Source organism: Sarcophilus harrisii, chromosome 2 (assembly GCF_902635505.1).
Source record: "Sarcophilus harrisii chromosome 2, mSarHar1.11, whole genome shotgun sequence".
NCBI classification, from domain to species: domain Eukaryota; kingdom Metazoa; phylum Chordata; class Mammalia; order Dasyuromorphia; family Dasyuridae; genus Sarcophilus; species Sarcophilus harrisii.
In genome coordinates this window covers 641641036-641659022 of record NC_045427.1, presented here as the reverse complement: position 1 = coordinate 641659022, position 17987 = coordinate 641641036, and the positions used below count along the sequence as shown (strand labels likewise).

Sequence of the window (17987 nt, the reverse complement as noted above, 5' to 3'; positions counted from 1 at the left end):
TCCATTACATTTATTCCATGACAATTTATTTTGCCATTCCCCAAATGATAGGCCTGTACTTTGTTTCTAATTTTTTGCTATCACAGAAAGTGCTTCTATAAATATTTTGAAATATATAAAAACTGTTTGTTCATATCCTTAGACCATTTATGTATTAAGGAATGGTCATTAGTTTATATACATATACATACACACACACACACACATATATAGATTGGTCTACACACACTTCAAAGATTTAGAAATGATTAAATTATACACATACATATATATATATATATATACTACATATTTTTCTTAATTATATATGTGCTGTATATACATATGTTTGAAAGTATACACATATTATATAATATGTGTATATATAATTTGCAAATTATCGATATATCTTGAATACAAAAACCTTATCAGGAATATTTAATATGAAGATCTGCACCCTTTTCTCACATTGGATTACTTCCATTCTTATTCTAGATTAACTTTATCTGGGCAGAAGCTTTACATCTTCATATAATTAAATCTAACTATTTTATCTTCTGTAACTGCTTCTATCCCTTGTCTATCTAATAATGTATTCCCTATGCTTAACTCTGCTAGAGGCAGCTAGGTGGCACAGTGGATAGAATGCTGACTAAAGTCTTAGGAAGATTTGAATTTAAATCCAGTCTTAGAACCTGTGTGACAAGCCGATTAATATCTTCCTGCCTCAGTTTCCTCAAGTATAAAATGGAATGTAGCACCTATTTCACAAAGTTGCTGTGAGAATTAAATGAAATAACCATTTGTAAAATACTTAACAAAATATCTGGCAAGTAGTAGGTGCTATATAAATGCCAATTCCCCTTCCTTCTTTTCTATTCTTTTAAAATAGTATGGCCTTTAAAATTAATATTGTATATCCATTAATAAAAATTGCATAACCACTTTTAAAAGTATTGTGAAATATTGTATCAAGTATTGGTCTACCCCTAATTTCTCTTAGACTGCTTTCCAACTTTCCCATTAGTAGTATTTCCCCAGTAAGTATGGAGTTTTTCACTAGGAAATTTAGGTTTTCTGCTGTGTTAAACAATAGGTTATTGGATTCTAATTTTTTTCTGACTCTCCCATGTTTACTCTGTTCCATTGATCTACTTCTCTCTATGTTAAAAAAAAATGCCAAATCTCTTTGATAACTCCTGCTTTATAATAAAATTTGAAGTCTGGAATTGTTATACATATTTCATCCCCACCCTTTTTCATCCTTTCCCTTGGTATTTTAGATATTTTTTAAATGGATTTTGTTATTATTTTATCAAGTTCTATAAAATATGATCTTAGTCAATTTTACTGACATAGCATTGCAAATGTAATTAATTATGATAGTATCATTTTCATTGTGTTAGCACAGCCTAACTATGAGCACTGACTATTATTTTGAGTAGTGTTTAAGTTGTTCTTTATTTCTTAAAGTAGTTTTATAATTGAATTGATAAAATCTTATGTATGCTTTGGTAGACTGCAAATTCTATAAATTATTTGGAGTAAGATTTCCCTTTCTATTATTGTTTCCTGGATTTTGTTATTAGAGTAATACAATTGATTTTTCAAAGTTTTGTTTTGTTGCCTGAAACTTTGCTGGAGCCTTTAATTGTTTTAATTTCTAGTTTTGCTGATTTACTACTATTTTCAAAGTAAAACATTGTATCATCAGGAAATAATTTTATCTTCTTTTTACCTGTCTTCATGTCTTAAATCTACTTGTCTGGCTTTATTGCTGTGCCTAGGATTTCCAGAATTATATCAAATAATGGACATCCTTGTTTTACGCCTATATTTTTTTTGGAAAAGGTTCCAGTGTATCCCCATTTCACATGAGGCTTGCTTTTGGCTTTTGGAAGACTTCTGGAGGCAGAGGCAAGATCATGGAGACTACACACATTTTTCTCTGACCTTCTCTACAACCCTCAGACTAATTAAGCAAATCCAGCCTCTGAATTAGCTCTGGACTGGCAAAACCCACAGATATTGGGAGGGCAACAAATTATCAGCAGAAGATAATTTCAAAGATCACCAGAAAAGGTCTGTTTCAATTGAAAATGGGAGGGGTGCAGCTAAGTATAAACAGCTGAGCACAAACACCAGCACAGATAGCCCAGAGTCCCGGGGCAATACAGAATCCACAGTACAGACTCCATCTGGCAGAGAATCTATGGGGAGAAATCTACAACAGTGTTAGCTACTCTGCCTTGGCTGCAAGCTAGTAGATCAGCAGAGAAGTTAGAAAACATCCAACTTAAACACATTAATAGTGAACTCTGAAGTACCAGAATCTCATGGGATCTGGCCACATCCACCCAGCACTGGGAGTGAGTCAGCACTGACCCAGGGAAGCCACAGCAGCTTAGAAAAGCTCCCTCACCCTAAAAGCAGACCTTGACTTAAAAAAAATGAATAAAAAAAAAGTAAAGAGGATTTTGACAATAGATAGCATCTATAGTGAAAGACAAGAACAGATTTCAAACCCTGAGGAGACTAAAGGCAGATTGTCTCCAGATGAAGCCCCAAAAGGTGATGTAATATGATTCCCATCATACAAGGCTCTCCTAGAAGAAAAATGAGGAAAGAAAATGAAAACCTTGCAAGAGGGTTTGGAAAAGGCATATAATGCATTAAAAGAAAGATTTTAAAAAATGGAAAAAGAAAGCAATTCCCAGAAAAACAGAATCTGTGAAACAGAGAAAGAAAATAACTCCTTAAAAAACAGAAGTTGTGAAACAGTAAAAGAAAATAACTCTTTAAAAAACAGAAGTTGTGAAATGGAAAAAGAAAATAACTCCTTAAAAAACAGAATTTGTGAAATGGAAAAAAAATTCAGTAGAACAAAACATATCATTTATAAATTCAATTGGACAATTACAAAAAGAAGTAAAAAAAAGTAAATGAAGAAAATAATTCACTAAAATTCAGAACTCAACAAATGGAAATGAATGACTCAATGAGACAACAAGGATCAGTCAAGCAAAACCAAAAAATGAAAAAAAAATAGAAAAAATGTAAAACACCTAACTGGGAAAAGAACTGACCTGGAAAATAGATGTAGGAGAGACAATCTAAGGATTATTGGACTCACTGAAATCCATGATGAAAAAAGATGCTAGACACTATTTTTTCAGGAAATCATCAAAGAGAATTGTCTGGATGTCATAGAATCAGAAGGTAAAATGACCATTGAAAGTACACTGAACACCCCTTGAAAGAGACGCCAGAATTATAGCCCCAATGAATATCATGGCTAAATTTCAGAACTATTGGACCAAGGGAAAATATTACAAGCAGCCAGAAACAATTCAAATGCCCAGGACCCACAGTAAGGATTACTCAGGATCTAGCAGCTTCCACTTTAAAGAATTGAAAAGCCTTGAATCTGATATTCCAAAAGGTGAAGGATCTTGGAATTCAGCCAAGAATAAATTCTCTTGCTAAACTAAGCATTTTCTTTCAAGGTATAAGATGGACATTCAATGAAACTTGTGAATTCCATTTATTTTGATGAAAAGATCACAGCTAAACAAAAAAAAAATGACCTCCAAATATGGAACTCAAGAGAAGCATAAAAAAAAACCAACTCTTGAGAACTATTTTCTGTTATGGGTATATAAAAAGAATACATGTATTATCTGATTTTACTGTTATAAAAAAGAAACTAAAGGTAGAAAGGGGATTGTAACAGAAAAAAAAAGTGGGGAAATGGCAGTAAAATGAGAAAAATTACATCTCAGGAAGAGGCAAAGAAAACCTGTCATAATTGAGGGAAAAAAGGGAGGGTGACAAATAATGTGTGAATCTTACATCAGATTTGGCTTAAAAAAAAGAATATTAGATATATTTGGTTTCACCAGGAAACTTCTCTCATCTTATAGAAAAGTGGGAAGGGAAAAGCAAAAAGGAAAGGGATAGGTTAAATAGAAGGGAAAACAAAAATAGTAGGGAAAGGTATAAGAAAGGGAAAAGTCTCTAAAGGAGAAGGACTGCTTGAGGCAAGTAGTGCTCATGAGTAAAATACTGGAAAGGAGGGAAAGGGAAAAAGAAAAGAAAAAAAAGTTAATTTGGAATTAATAAGATGGCAGGAAATACAGAATTAGTCGTTTTAACTGTAAATGTGAATGGGATAAACTCTTCCATAATATGTAAGTAGATAGCAGACTGGATTAAAAGCCAGAATCCTGTAATATGTTATTTACAAGAAACACATTTAAACCGGAGCAATACATACAAAGTAAAGGTAAAAGGCTGGAGCAGAATCTATTATGCTTCAGGTGAAGTAAAAAAGCAAGGGTAGCTAATCTTAGATCAAGCAAAAGCAAAAATTGATCTAATTAAAAGCAATAAGTAAGGAAACTATATCTTGCTAAAAGGTAGCATAGATAATGAAGCAATATCAATATTAAACATATATGCATCAAGTGGTAGAGCGTCTAAATTCCTAAAGGAGAAGTTAAGAGAGTTGCAAGAAGTAGATAGCAAAACTATAATACTGGAAGATCTCAACCTTCCTCTCTCAGAACTAGATAAATCAAATCACAAAATAAATAAGAAAAAAGTTAAAGAGGTAAATAGGATAATAGAAAAACTAGATATGACAGATCTTTGGAAAAAATTAAATGGAGACAGAAAGGAGTACACCTTCTTCTTGGCAGTTTATGGAACCTATACAAAAATTGACCATATATTAGGACATAGAGACCTCAAAATCAAATGCAGACAAAGAGAAATAATAAATGCTTTTTTTCAGATCATGATGCAATAAAAATGACATTCAATAAAAAGCCAGGGGAAAATAGAACAAAAAGTAATTGGAAACTAAACAATCTCATCCTAAAGAATGAATGGGTGAAACAGCAAATCATAGACACAATTAGTAATTTCATCCAAGAGAATGACAATAATGAGACAACATACCAAAATTTGTGGGATGCAGCCAAAGTTGTTCTTAGAGGAAATTTTATATTTCTAGATGCTTACTTATATTAACTAGAGAAAGAGAAGATTAATAATTGTGCTTTCAGCTAAAAAAAAAAAGCTAGAAAAAGAACAAATTAAAACTCCCCACTCAAATACCAAACTTGAAATTCTAAAAATAAAAGGAGAGATCAATAAAATTGAAACTAAAAAAAATATTGAATTAATAAATAAAACTAAGAGTTGGTTTTATGAAAAAAACCAACAAAATAGATAAATCTTTAGTTAATTTGATTAAAAAAAAGAAAGAGAAAAATCAAATTGTTAGTCTTAAAAATGAAAAGGGAAAACTATACACCAATGAAGAAGAAATTAGAGCAATTATTAGGAGTTACTTTGCCTAACTTTATACAAATAAATTTGACAATTTAAGTGAAATGGAGGAATATCTACAAAAATATAGATTACTCAGATTAACAGAAGAGGAAATAAATTACTTAAATAGTCCCATTTTAGAAAAAAGAAATAGAACTAGCTATTAATCAACTCCCTAAAAAAATCCCCAGGACCAGATGGATTTACATGTAAATTCTACAAACATTTAAAGAACAATTAACTCCAAAACTATATAAACTATTTGAAAAAATAGGGAATGAAGGACTCCTACCAAATTCCTTTTACGACACAGACATGGTACTGATACCTAAACCAGGTAGGATGAAAACAGAGAAAGAAAATTATAGACCAATATCCCTAATGAATATTGATGCAAAAATCTTAAATAAAACATTAGCAGAATAATCCCCAGTATAATACACCCTGACCAAGTAAGAGTTTTTTACCAGGAATGAAGGGCTGGTTCAATATTAGGAAAACTATTAGCATAATTGACTATACCAATAACCAAATTAACAAAAAGCATATGATCATCCCAATAAATGCAGAAAAAGCATTTGATAAAATCCAACATCCATTCCTAATAAAAAACACTTGAGAGGATTGGAATAAATGGACTTTTCCTTAAAATAGTCAGTAGCATCTATTTAAAACCATCAGCAAGCCTCATATTTAATGGGGATAAACTGGAACCATTCCCCAATAAGATCAAGGATGAAACAAGGTTGTACGCTATCACTATTACTATTCTATATTGTATTAGAAATGCTAATTTTGGCAATAAGAGAAGAAAAAGAGATTAAAGGAGTTAGAGTAGGTAATGAGGAAACCAAATTATCACTCTTTGCAGATGATATGATGGTATGCATAGAAAACCTTAGAGAATCAACTAAAAGACTATTAGAAATAATCCACAACTTTAGCAAATTTGAAGGATACAAAATAAATCCACATAAATTATCAACATTTTTATATGTCACTAACAATCCAACAGCAACAGATACAAAGAGAAATTCCATTTAAAATAATTGTTGATAGTATAAAATATTTGTGAATCCATCTACCAAAGGAAAGTCAGAAACTATATGAGCAAACTACAAAACACTTTACACACAAATAAAGTCAGATCTAAGCAATTGGAAAAATACCAAGTGCTGTTGGATAGGTTGAGCAAATATAATAAAATGACAATATTCCCTAAACTAATCTATTTATTTAGTGCTATACCAATCAAACTTCAAAGAAACTATTTTACTGACCTAGAAAAAATAAAAACAAAATTCATCTGGAAGAACAAAAGATCAAGAATTTCAAAGGAATTAATGAAGAAAAAAAAATAAAGTTGGCCTAGCTTTACCAGATCTAAAACTATATTATAAAGCAGCAGCCATCAAAACCATTTGGTACTGTGTAAGAAATAGAGAATTTGATCAGTGGAACAAGTTAAGATCACAGAACAAAATAGTCAATCTAGTATTTAGCAAAATAGCAATCTAGTGTTTGACTAACTAAAGACCCCTGCTTTTGGGATTCTTATTCACTATTTGACAAAAACTGCTGTGAAAATTGGAAACTAGTATGGCAGAAACTAGGCATAGACCCACATCTAACACTATATACTGTTATAGGCCAGAACTCTGAACTTGAAACAAGGTATGAAGTCAGTGGAATTGATAAAAACATTGGTAGTTCAGTACATGTACTTAGTACTTAAAGTAGTTCTACAAGATTCACACCTATGATAAAAGAATTTATAAGCTCGGACAAACTTGGCTAGAATCAGAACTAGGGAAGACAGAGAAGTGGTGGTGGTCCTCCTGCCTCCCCCACAGAAACCAAGACACATTCAGGAGGACCTCAAGAAAGCTGGCCTAGGTCCTAGGAGAGGAGACAATAAAGGATTTGGACTTTAACACCTACCTGCTCGTGTGGTAATTACTCTGAACTGAAATAAAGACTGATCCCAGAGACCCCAAGGAAACTGAAACAAGAGAACATTACAATATACCAAAATAAAGTTTAAATGGGTTCATGATTTAGACATAAATAATGGTATTATAAGCAAATTAGAAGAATACAGGATAGTTTACCTGTCAGATTTGTGGAGGAGGTAGGAATTTGTGACTAAAAAACTAGAGACCATTATTGATCATAAAATAGATAATTTCTTATTATGTTAAATTAAAAGGTTTTTGTACAAACAAAATTAATGCAGACAAGATTAGAAGGGAAACAAAAAAAAATGGGAAAACACTTTTATGTGCAAAGGATCTGATAATGGCCTCATTTTTAAATATATAGAGAATTGACTCAAATTTATAATAGTTCAAGTCATTCTCCAATTGATCAATGGTCAAAGGATATGAACAGACAATTTTCAGATGAAGAAATTAAAATTACAAGTGCTCCACTATTGATCAAAAAAATGCAAATTAAGACAACTCTGAGATACCACTACACACCTGTCAGATTGGCTAAGATGACAGAAAAAGATAACGGCAAATGTTGGAGGGAATGTGGGAAAACTGGGACACTGATACATTGGTTGGTGGAACTATGAATGGATCCAATCATTCTGGAGAGCAGTTTGGAGCTATGCTCAAAAAGTTATCAAACTGTTGATACCCTTTGATCCATCAGTGTTTCTACTGGGATTATATCCCAAAGAGATCTTAAAGGAGGGGAAGGGAACCACATATGCAAAAAAAAAAATGTTTATGACAGCCCAGTTTGTGATGGCAAGAAACTGAAAACTGAGTGGATGCCCATCAATTGGTGAATGACTTAATAAATTATGATATATGAATGCTATGGAATACTATTATTCTGTAAGAAACAACCAGCAGGATGATTTCAGAGAAGCTTGGCAAGACCTCCGTGAACTGATGCTATATAAAATGAGCAGAACTAGGACATCATTATACACAGCAACAACAAGACTATATGATGATCAATTCTGATGGATATGGCTCTCTTCAACAACGAGAGGATTCAAGCCAATTCCATTTGTTCAGTGATGAAGAGAGCCATCTATACCCAGAGAACCATGGGAACAGAATATAGAACACTACATAGCATTCTCACTCTCTCTGTTGTTATTTGCTTGCATTTTGTTTTCTTTCTTAGTTTTTCTTTTCTTTCCTTCTTGATCTGATTTTTCTTGTGCAGCAAGATAATTGTATAAATATGTAAACATATTTTGGATTTAACATGTATTTCAACATATATAACATGTATTGGACTACCTGCCAGCTAGGGGAGAGGGTGGGGGGAAGGTGGGGAAAATTTGGAAAAAAGATTTTGCAAGGGTTTATGTTGGAAAAATTACCCATGCATAGGCTTTATAAATAAATAAATTAAAAAAAAGAAAGATGCTTTTGTGATTCAACAAAAGTCTCCCCTATGCTTACATTACATGATTTTTTTTTTAGCATAAATGCATTTTGAATTTTGCCAAAGGCTTTTTCTGATGTTGTGGTTTTTAATGTGATTATAATTATATTGATTATTTTCCTGTTCTTGTATCTCTAGTATAAACTCTACTTGATCATAATGAATGATTTCTTGGATACATCTCCATAATCCATTTATCAAGATTTTGTTTAAAATTTTTGAATCACAGACCATTTCAAATGGTCTTGTGATGAAGAGAGCCATCTGCACCCAGAGAGAGGCCTGTGGGAATTGAGTATGGATCATGATATAGTATATTCACTTTTTTATTGTTGTTTGCTTGCATTTTATTCTTTTCTCATTTTTTTTCTTTTTGAATTGGTTTTTCTTATGTAGCATGATGATTGTGGATATATGTATAGAAGAATTGCTCATAAGCATATATTGGATTATTTGCTGTCTAGAAGAAGGGGTGGAATAAAATAATTTGGAACACAAGATTTTATAAGGATGAATATTAAAAATTACTTATGTATATATTTTTAAAATAAAAATCTTTAATAAAAAATAAATAAAATAAATATTTATTAATGATATTTATCTTTAGTTTGCTTCTATTTAAGTATTAGTACAATATGTTTTTAATAAAGGTAAATCAGAATTTCTTTTTTACTTTTAAGTAATAATGTGTAATGCATGAATGTTAATTGTTGTTTAAAGACTTCATCATGACCAGGAAGTTGTTTTTTTTGATAGTTACTTTTAAACAGATCTTATTTCCTTTATTTATTATTTTCTTACTTAAGATACCCACCTGTTCTAAGAGTTTGAGAATTATATATATTTTTTAGGTAATTTTCTATTCATTTTCTGTTCTTAGTTTTGTTGGCTTATAAACTGAGTGTTATAAATTCTGGTTATTCTTCTTATCTCTTCTGGCTTGGTTGTGATTTCACTTTACTCATTTGTGTCCTCATTTTAATTAAATTGGCTAAAAGTCTACAAATGTTATTAGTCTTCAGAAAACCAGATTGCAGTGTTATTTGTCATTTGTGTGATCTTATTTCAGTTTCCAGCTTATCAAAATTTCCTCAAATTTTAACATCTCTAAAATGAATGTATAAATTTCCTGATTATTTCTTTTTTGCTTTGTTTTAAGAAACCTTTCTTGCTGTTCCTTCATTCTAGTGGAGATTGGAGATTGTCTATAATTCTTATCTCTTTTGTATGTAGTTGTTTGCATGTTGTCTTTCCCAATAAGCTGTGAGATCCTTGAAGAAATTTTACCAGTAGGTGTCACTATCCAACACAAGAAATTTAAACCTGTATTTCAAATTCTGTGAGATTAATTGGCTACTAATTTCATCAGAACTGTGAATTCAAACATTAAACATTCTTATTTAGAAAAAGGCATAAATAAGAGTAAAGAAACGTATATGTAGAATTTAGATTCAGAGATGGAACAGACCTCAGAGATAAACTAGGTCAACTCTTATTTTTCAGGGAAGGAAACTAAATCCCAGTTTTTGTCACTTTACTTTATTTTAAAGATGAGAAAACTAGGACCAGAGATGCCAAGTTATTTTTCTACATCACGCAACAGACCTAGGATTTGTATCCATACCTTCTGATGTCCATTTCAGTGCTGTTTCTCCTATTGCCCGATATTGCCAAATTATACAAACCTCCTCAACTTATTTTCTACAATCGTGAAAGTAAGGGTGGATGTCTGATTAATAAACACTTTCTGATGTAAAATCTTTAAATAAGAAGTGTATTCAACCAAAGAAGGAAGGGAAATAAAGGTTTTAGTTGTGATATTTCCAGTGTAGTTGTTATTAACTAATTATAGAAACCTGGCACTTAAAACAATATTAAACTGATTTTATTACTATTACTTTGCAGATATCATTTCAATCTATCAGAGAGATTTTCTCATATTTTTTCCTCCTTTCTCAAATTTTGAAAGAATATCATCACTCTTAGTGCAGGAATTTGTGAGGGATACCAATCTTACCTTAATGAAATCATGATTCAGTGAAGTAATAGAACTGTATATCTTAAAACATGATCAAGACAAAAGCAAGGCAAATCAGTACTTAATTTGAATGTGGATATCATCTAGTCCAATCCAGGTAATAGTTATTATATGTTTGTGCTATGCAAAAATGTTTGCAGCAGCCCTTTTTGTAGTGGCAAGAAACTGGAAACTGAATGAATGCCCATGTGTTGAGGAATGACTGAATAAATTATGGCATATGAATGTTATGGAATAATATTGTTCTATCAAAAATGATCAGCAAGATGATTTCAAGGAGGCCTGGAGAGACTAACATGCACTAATGCTAAGTGAAATGAACAGAACCTGGGGATCATTGTACACAGAAACAACAAGATTATGAGATGATCAATTCTGATGGACATGGCTCTTTTCAACAGTGAGGTGATTCAGATCAGTTCCAATAGACTTGTGATGGCGAGAGCCATCTGCATCCAGAGAGAGGCCTGTGGAAACTGAGTGTGGATCACAACATCATATTTTCACCTTTGTTGTTGTTGTTTACTTTTTTTCTTTCTTTCTCATTTTTTCTTTTTGATCTGATTTTTCTTGTGCAGCATGATAAATATGAAAATATGTATAGAACTTCACACTTACCCTGTATTGGATTGCTTGCTGTATAGGGGAAGAGGATGTGAGGAAGGAAGAAAAATTTGAAACACAAGATTTGCAAGGGTGAATGCTGAAAACTATCTTTGTATATATTTTGAAAATAAAAAGCTATTTTAAAAAAAATGTATGTGGCAAGTGTGGGAGATACAGCTAATAAAAAACAACAACAACATAGTTTCTATCCTCCAGGAGCTTACAGTCTAAATGACCCACAATCTCTTTTCAGAGAATGTCTTAAACAGCAAAATTTAATTTTGCTTGAGTTTCTATTTCATATAATTCATTATAAGTAGTGAAAGTCAAGAGGTATCATTTCATAGTGGCTTATAAGAGGTACTTATGGACAGTAGGAATAGATTGATTTCCACTGAGACCAAGCAAAAGGAAATGACCTTATTACCTAAAGGGAAAAATGTATATGGGGTACTTTCTGCATTCAAATAAATCATTACTAGTGATTGTGTCAGGATCATACAATCAAGTTCTGAAAGTGACTTTAGGAATGATCAAAATTAATCCCATCATCTTCTGATGAGGATATTGGGGTCCAGAGAGATTGCACAGCAGATCTGAGATTATGTAGGTAGCAAGTTAAAGGCTGGTGATGTTCATCCAACCTTTGAATGACTCAAAACCCAGGGCTCTTGTATGGGTAAGTTCTTCACAAAAGAAGTAGATTGTTTGAGTCTTTCTTTTGTGTCATGGTTGCTTTGACAGTCTAGTAAAGCCAAAATAGCCCTTCTGAGATTAATATTCTTAAATGCATAACAAAGGAAGTCAATTGCATTGAAATAGTTATTAAGATAATAAAACACATTTTTAGTTACTCCAGGTTTAAGAAGCTCTGTCTAGAAAGCTGGAGTCTGTCAGTAAGCCAGTCAGTCCACGAACTTTTATTAATCACTTGCATTTTCCTAAAGCAGGGGATAAAAAGAAAACAAACAAAAAACATGTCCCTGTGTTCTCAGGAAACTTACAGTCCAATGTGGAAAATAGCAGGTAATACAATCAACATCCCAATGGAAATTAGAAGGAGGAAAATTTAGGACTGAAGTCAAGAACAATTGCCAAGCAAGTAGAGCTATCCAGAAGCAGAATGGGCTCTCTTGGGAAGTGTTTTGTTCCCCCACCCTAAATGTCTATAAGTGAGGCTGGATGATTACACTAAAAATGTTGCTTTGCTCTGGTGGTGCTTCTGGTTCTAAAGTTCTTTCATCTCTTATTTTCCCTCTTGCTCTCCTTGGGACATTTACTGGCTTCCAAGGAGTTTTGGGCTCACATTTCTTCAATAGCTAAGTGGTCAATGACCAATTAAATTCATTAATGAATACATGAGTGAAAAGGTATTTAGAAAGCCCTTACTATGTGCTAAACATAGAGATATAAAACATGGAGAAAGCTTTCCTTTCCCCACAAAGGAACTCATAGTATAATTGAAGAAAATATGTAACACAAAATTTAGATTCAGAGCAACAGAAATCTTGGAATTACAAAGAATTCATCAGTAGAGTGGATGGGAAGACCCAGATGTCCTTAGATTTATTTCATAAGCATTTATTAAGGGCCTATTATGATTTAATAAGTTCAGTCATTTTTTTCCCCAGTGCTGTCTAATTTTTCCTGACTCCATTTGGGGTTTTCTTGGCAAAGATACTGGAGGTTTACTATTTGCTTCTCCATCTCATTTTACAGAAGAGGAATATGAGACAAATAGGATTAAATGACTTGCTCAGGATCATCTAGCTAGTATGTGTCTGAGGCCAGATTTGAACTCCAAAAGATGAATTTTCCTGACTCTAGGCTCAATACTTTTATCAACCCCACCTAGCTGCCCTATCATACTGGGTACAAAGGCAAAAATAAAACAGTCTCTGCCTCAAGGAATTTACAATCTATTGGGGGAAAGGGAAAATAAATGCAAAAATAAATAGTAACACAAATACAAAATAAAGACAAAGTAACTTACCTAAGGGGGATAGGAAATCTAGGTACATACGGAATGCTTTCTTGAAGGAGATGGTGCTTGAACTGTACTTTGAAGGAAGCTCAGGACTCAGAAAGCATTCAAGGTATGAAAACAAATTGTCCAAAGACACCAAGATAGGAGACACAATGTTGTGTAATGAGAATAGAAAGACCAGATTGTTTGGAATGGAGAATGTGTGAGGGGGAGTAATGTACAAAGAACCCAGAAAGGAAGATTGGCACAAGATTATAAAGGGCTTGAAATAACAAAGGAAGAAGTTGATATTTTATAAAGAAAATATGGAGTCACTGAGTCATGGGGGAAAAGACCTTGGAAAGAGTCTTGTGAGAAGGCTCTCCTCACTTACAAGTCATCCAGTGCCTCCCACCCCCATCCGTGTCTAATCCAGACAGCCATAGAAGTAACCTCAGGTAGGGTCCATTGGCAAGGAGACCATCCCCTCCCCAAGATTCTTTGGACGCTCAGCAACCTTGTTGACAAAGGCAATCAGACTGGATATTGTCAATGTGTCCTTTTAAAGGTACTCTTTACTTTTCAGACAAAAGGATGCTTTCATTATTATGTCTATTTGTGCAGAGAGAATGATTGCTTAAGAAAATAAAGATACATATTGATGTATTGATGCTTTTAGAGGCAGAACAGCATTCAAAAATAAAAATAGAAGGGTTGAAACAAAAGAAAGTGAAGGATGCTTCTGGGTTTCTTGGAAACAGACACAGACTTTGCCTTTGGGGTCTGTATGGTAATATCTTGAGGGAGGAAAAAGAAGGTGTGGGCTGCAAGGAAAAGTAAAAAGCTGATTTCACCATGCCTGATGTCAAGAAAAAACTTGCTAACAATTGAGAAGTATTCAGAAGCAGAAGGGCCTGCCTTGGGCAGTCAGGTTAACCTAAACTGGAGATCTCCAAGTAAAGTCTAGGGACCACATTCATTCAGGTTTGGGTTAGAACACAGAGGTCTAGTGGTCTCAGTCTCTGGGGTCTAATTATTTAGGTTGAGCTATTTCCAAAGTCTGAGGGCACACAACAACCAAGCTTACATTTACAGTATGGCCTTTAACAATATCTGAGAGTAATAAAAATAGCTATCCCTTATATAGCTCTTCATGGTCTGTGAAATGCCTTACATTATCTCATCTGATTGTTATAACTCAGTGAGGTGGCTGCCATTATCATCTCCATTTTACAGTTAATTATAATATTTAGCATTTTTATATGTTTACTATATGCCAGGCACTGTGCTAAATGCTTGGAATTATCCTCTCATTTGATCCTCAGGATGATCTTGCATGGCAGGTATTATTATCCCCATTTTACAGCTGAGGGAACTGAGGCACACAGAATTTGAGTGACTTCTCAGGGTCACAAAACTATTGAATGTCAGAGGTTGAATTGAACCCAAATTTTCCCTTCTCTGTCGGGTGCCATATATCCTATGTCATTTAACTACCTCATCTAGACTGTAGCTCAGTGGAAGGAACACTGAACTTTGGTAATAATAGTACCCCTTTCCCCATGGTTGTTGTGAAGATAAAATGATGTCATATCTATGAATTCCCTTCAACTCTTAAAGTACTATACAAATCATAGAGACACACACAGAGACACACACACACAGGTGTATATATATATATATGTAAATACATATATATTTGTGTGTATATATACATGCATACAGACACATATATGTATATACATACACATATATATGTGTGTGTGTAGCTATAGATATATAGATATAGCTTTACACATCCATATATGCTCTCTAGGCTTTTTCCTTATTTAATCTAATATACCATTTGATTATCAGGTATCCATATTAATCAGAAAGTTACAGGATTCTCAGACCTAGAAGGATCCTTGGTAATCATTTAGCCCTTTCCCTTCTTCTCCAATGGAATACAATGGGAAATTATTTCTTAGGAACCCATGGTGTGCCCAGGGACTTTGCTAAATCCTGGAACTATAAACACAATCATGTCACAGATCTCTGACCTCAGGGACCTTACCTTCCAATAGCAGAAGACAGCTCACATGGGAGAAAAGTGGCCAAAAAGGAGTGATTTGGCTTTGTTGATTTGATTATTGTTTCCAGAGTTCTAGTAGGAAGAGAATGGTTAGTAGAGAAACAGCATGAAGATGGTTGAGAGTACAGAAGCAGGTCTGGTTTGGTCTGCTCACCAATCAGAAATCTAGTAATCGAAGGTAGGAGCCTGGAATTGCCTGCTGGTGGGTGATAGAAGAAAATAGGTGGCAGAGAGATTAAACCATTAGCCTAATGCTTCATAGCTAGTCCCTGGCTGTATGAGATCATTACTTTTAACTACAATCAAGTTTGAGAATACAATTTCAGTGGTATTTAAATCCTGAGATGGGGAAGGCAAGGACGGGGCAGGCCAATGGAAAGAGAACATGGCTTGATGGTAGAATTTGAAGAGCCTCTGACCGTATTCTGAATTGGTTTTATGACATCATAGAAATTTCACATGGTCAATGGCTAGCTAATGAAAAGGAGATTGTTTCTTTAATTCTCATTTCATTATTTAGTGAACAAATATGACATACCAAAACAAGGTCAAATACAACCTTTCCACAACCTTCTTCTTCCACCAGAGGAAACATTGGGCTGTGATTTTTCTCCTTTATTTCTATCCAATATGTCTAGGCTGTCTTCAAATTAACAGTCATCTAGCTCTTTTAGGATAAAAGGATTATTATCCATTTCTCTGCATATAGTTGGCACTTAATAAATTCTTATGAAGGAAAGAACTTTCTCCAGGGTAAGAAATCTTAAGGATATAGATTCAATCCAGGTAGGTCAATAATAGGTAGTTTCATTACCCAACTCATACCATGTAAATTTAGTTCTTAATGACCCCACTCACATTCAGACCAGTATGCTCCATCTTTCAGCCCCAGTCTTCAGATTTATTTTGGCTTCCTTGATGATGTCTTGATCTATTCCACTGGTTCCCTTTTGGTGTCATGGAAAAGATGATGGTATGGCCTGAGTTTGGCTCCTTCTTATGATATTTATGCAGTAGATTTGTGATTACAGAAACCTTACTTGATGTCTCTGAGCCTCAGCTTCCTCATCTGTAAAGTGGCAATAAGGAGACAGAGCTTTTACCTCATAGGGATCTTTGTGACAACACACTAATTTTTCTACCCAAGATAGTTTAACAAAACAAGACTACTTACAGTTGCTCACTCTTGATGCTTCATCTCTGACCTCTATGCTTTTGCATTGGCTGTCCTTTAGATCCCTCTTCATTTCCAAGACTTATAATCCATGGCTTTCTTTAAGATTCAACTCAACTATCACCTTCCACAGGAGGCTATTCTTGGTTCCTCCAGCTGTTAGCGTTTTCTTCTTTAAGGTTACCTTACATCTATTTTTATCAATGTTAAATATTTCTACATATGTATATGATAGCTTCTCCTTTTGAATGTAAGCTCCTTGAAGGCAGGGACTATTTTTGCCTTTTCTTTTCACAGTGTCTGTTAAATAGTACCTAGTACCTAGTAGGCATTTAAGGAATACTTGTTAATTAATCAATTAAACTGAGATGATGTCTGGAAAGTGCTTTGTAAATCTTTAACTTCTATATGTGTCAATAATTATTATTCCATACCATTGTTCTATAAGGAATGGTGAGCACACAGATTTCAAAAAAATCTGGAAAGACTTACATGAACCTAAGTGAATTGAGCGGAACCAAGAGAATATTGTACACAATAACAGCAACTTTGGATGATCAATTTGATAGACTTAGATCTTCCCAGCAATATAGTGATCTAAGACAAATCTGAAAGATTCATAATAGAGAATGCTATCTACATCCAGAAAAAGAAGTATGAACTTTGAATTCAGGTCTAACATACTATTTTTGGGGGGTTTTTTTTGCGTGTATTTTTCTTTCTCATGGTTTTCCCTTTTTGTTCTGATTCATCTTTCACAACATGATTAATGTGGGAATGTGGTTAATGTGATTGTATATGTATAACCTCTATCAGATTGATTGCCATCTAGGGGAGAAGTCAGTGCAAGGAGGGAGTGAGAAAAAAGTGACAATCAAAATATAATAAAAGTAAATGTTGAAAATTAAAAATAAATTAAAAACAATGTTACTATTCAAAGACAAAACAACAGCTCCCTGGTCAATACTTCAAAACACCTTTTTATTAAATCTCTCTCCCCAACTTTTCCTCAGATTTTCTCTCCTTTCTTCTCATCTCTTTCTTTAGTTCTATTCTAGGCCAGTATACTTTTCTTCTGATTTTTTTTTTTTTGGAGTTGATGGAACAGAATATAAATATTTTTTTTCTTTTTGTTTTCTAAATCTTTTTCAGCCCAGTTTGAACCATAAAATATAAAATTAAAGAAGACTTTAGGGATCAATTACTCCAATCCACTTATTTTAAAGTTAAGAAAATTGAATCACATGGTCAATAACCCAGCTTGCATTAGAATAAAGTTGTTAACTCCAAATCCAGAGCTTTTTCTACTAACCACCTTGCCTTTCATGAACCCAACAACATTCCAATAAACCAAAGCATTCTGACTCCTCTAGATTTCCTTTCATAGTTTCCTGAACTA

The 17987-nt window shown here is 33.4% G+C and overlaps 1 long non-coding RNA gene across 4 annotated transcripts in view; it reads right to left on the bottom strand.

Annotated features, from left to right (window-relative positions):
- The window catches only part of LOC116421993, an 81909-nt gene extending 65425 nt beyond the window's left edge, over positions 1–16484 (bottom strand). The window contains exons 1-2 of one of the 4 annotated variants that reach the window (XR_004232600.1): positions 16273–16484; positions 15397–15613 (exon numbers count right to left, since the gene is read on the bottom strand). This is a non-coding gene — a long non-coding RNA (uncharacterized LOC116421993). Of the gene's footprint in view, positions 1–15396; positions 15849–16272 lie in introns of those variants that run through there. The other 3 variants (XR_004232599.1, XR_004232601.1, XR_004232598.1) reach the window with 3 other exon arrangements.
- Between the last annotated feature and the right edge of the window lie 1503 nt (positions 16485–17987).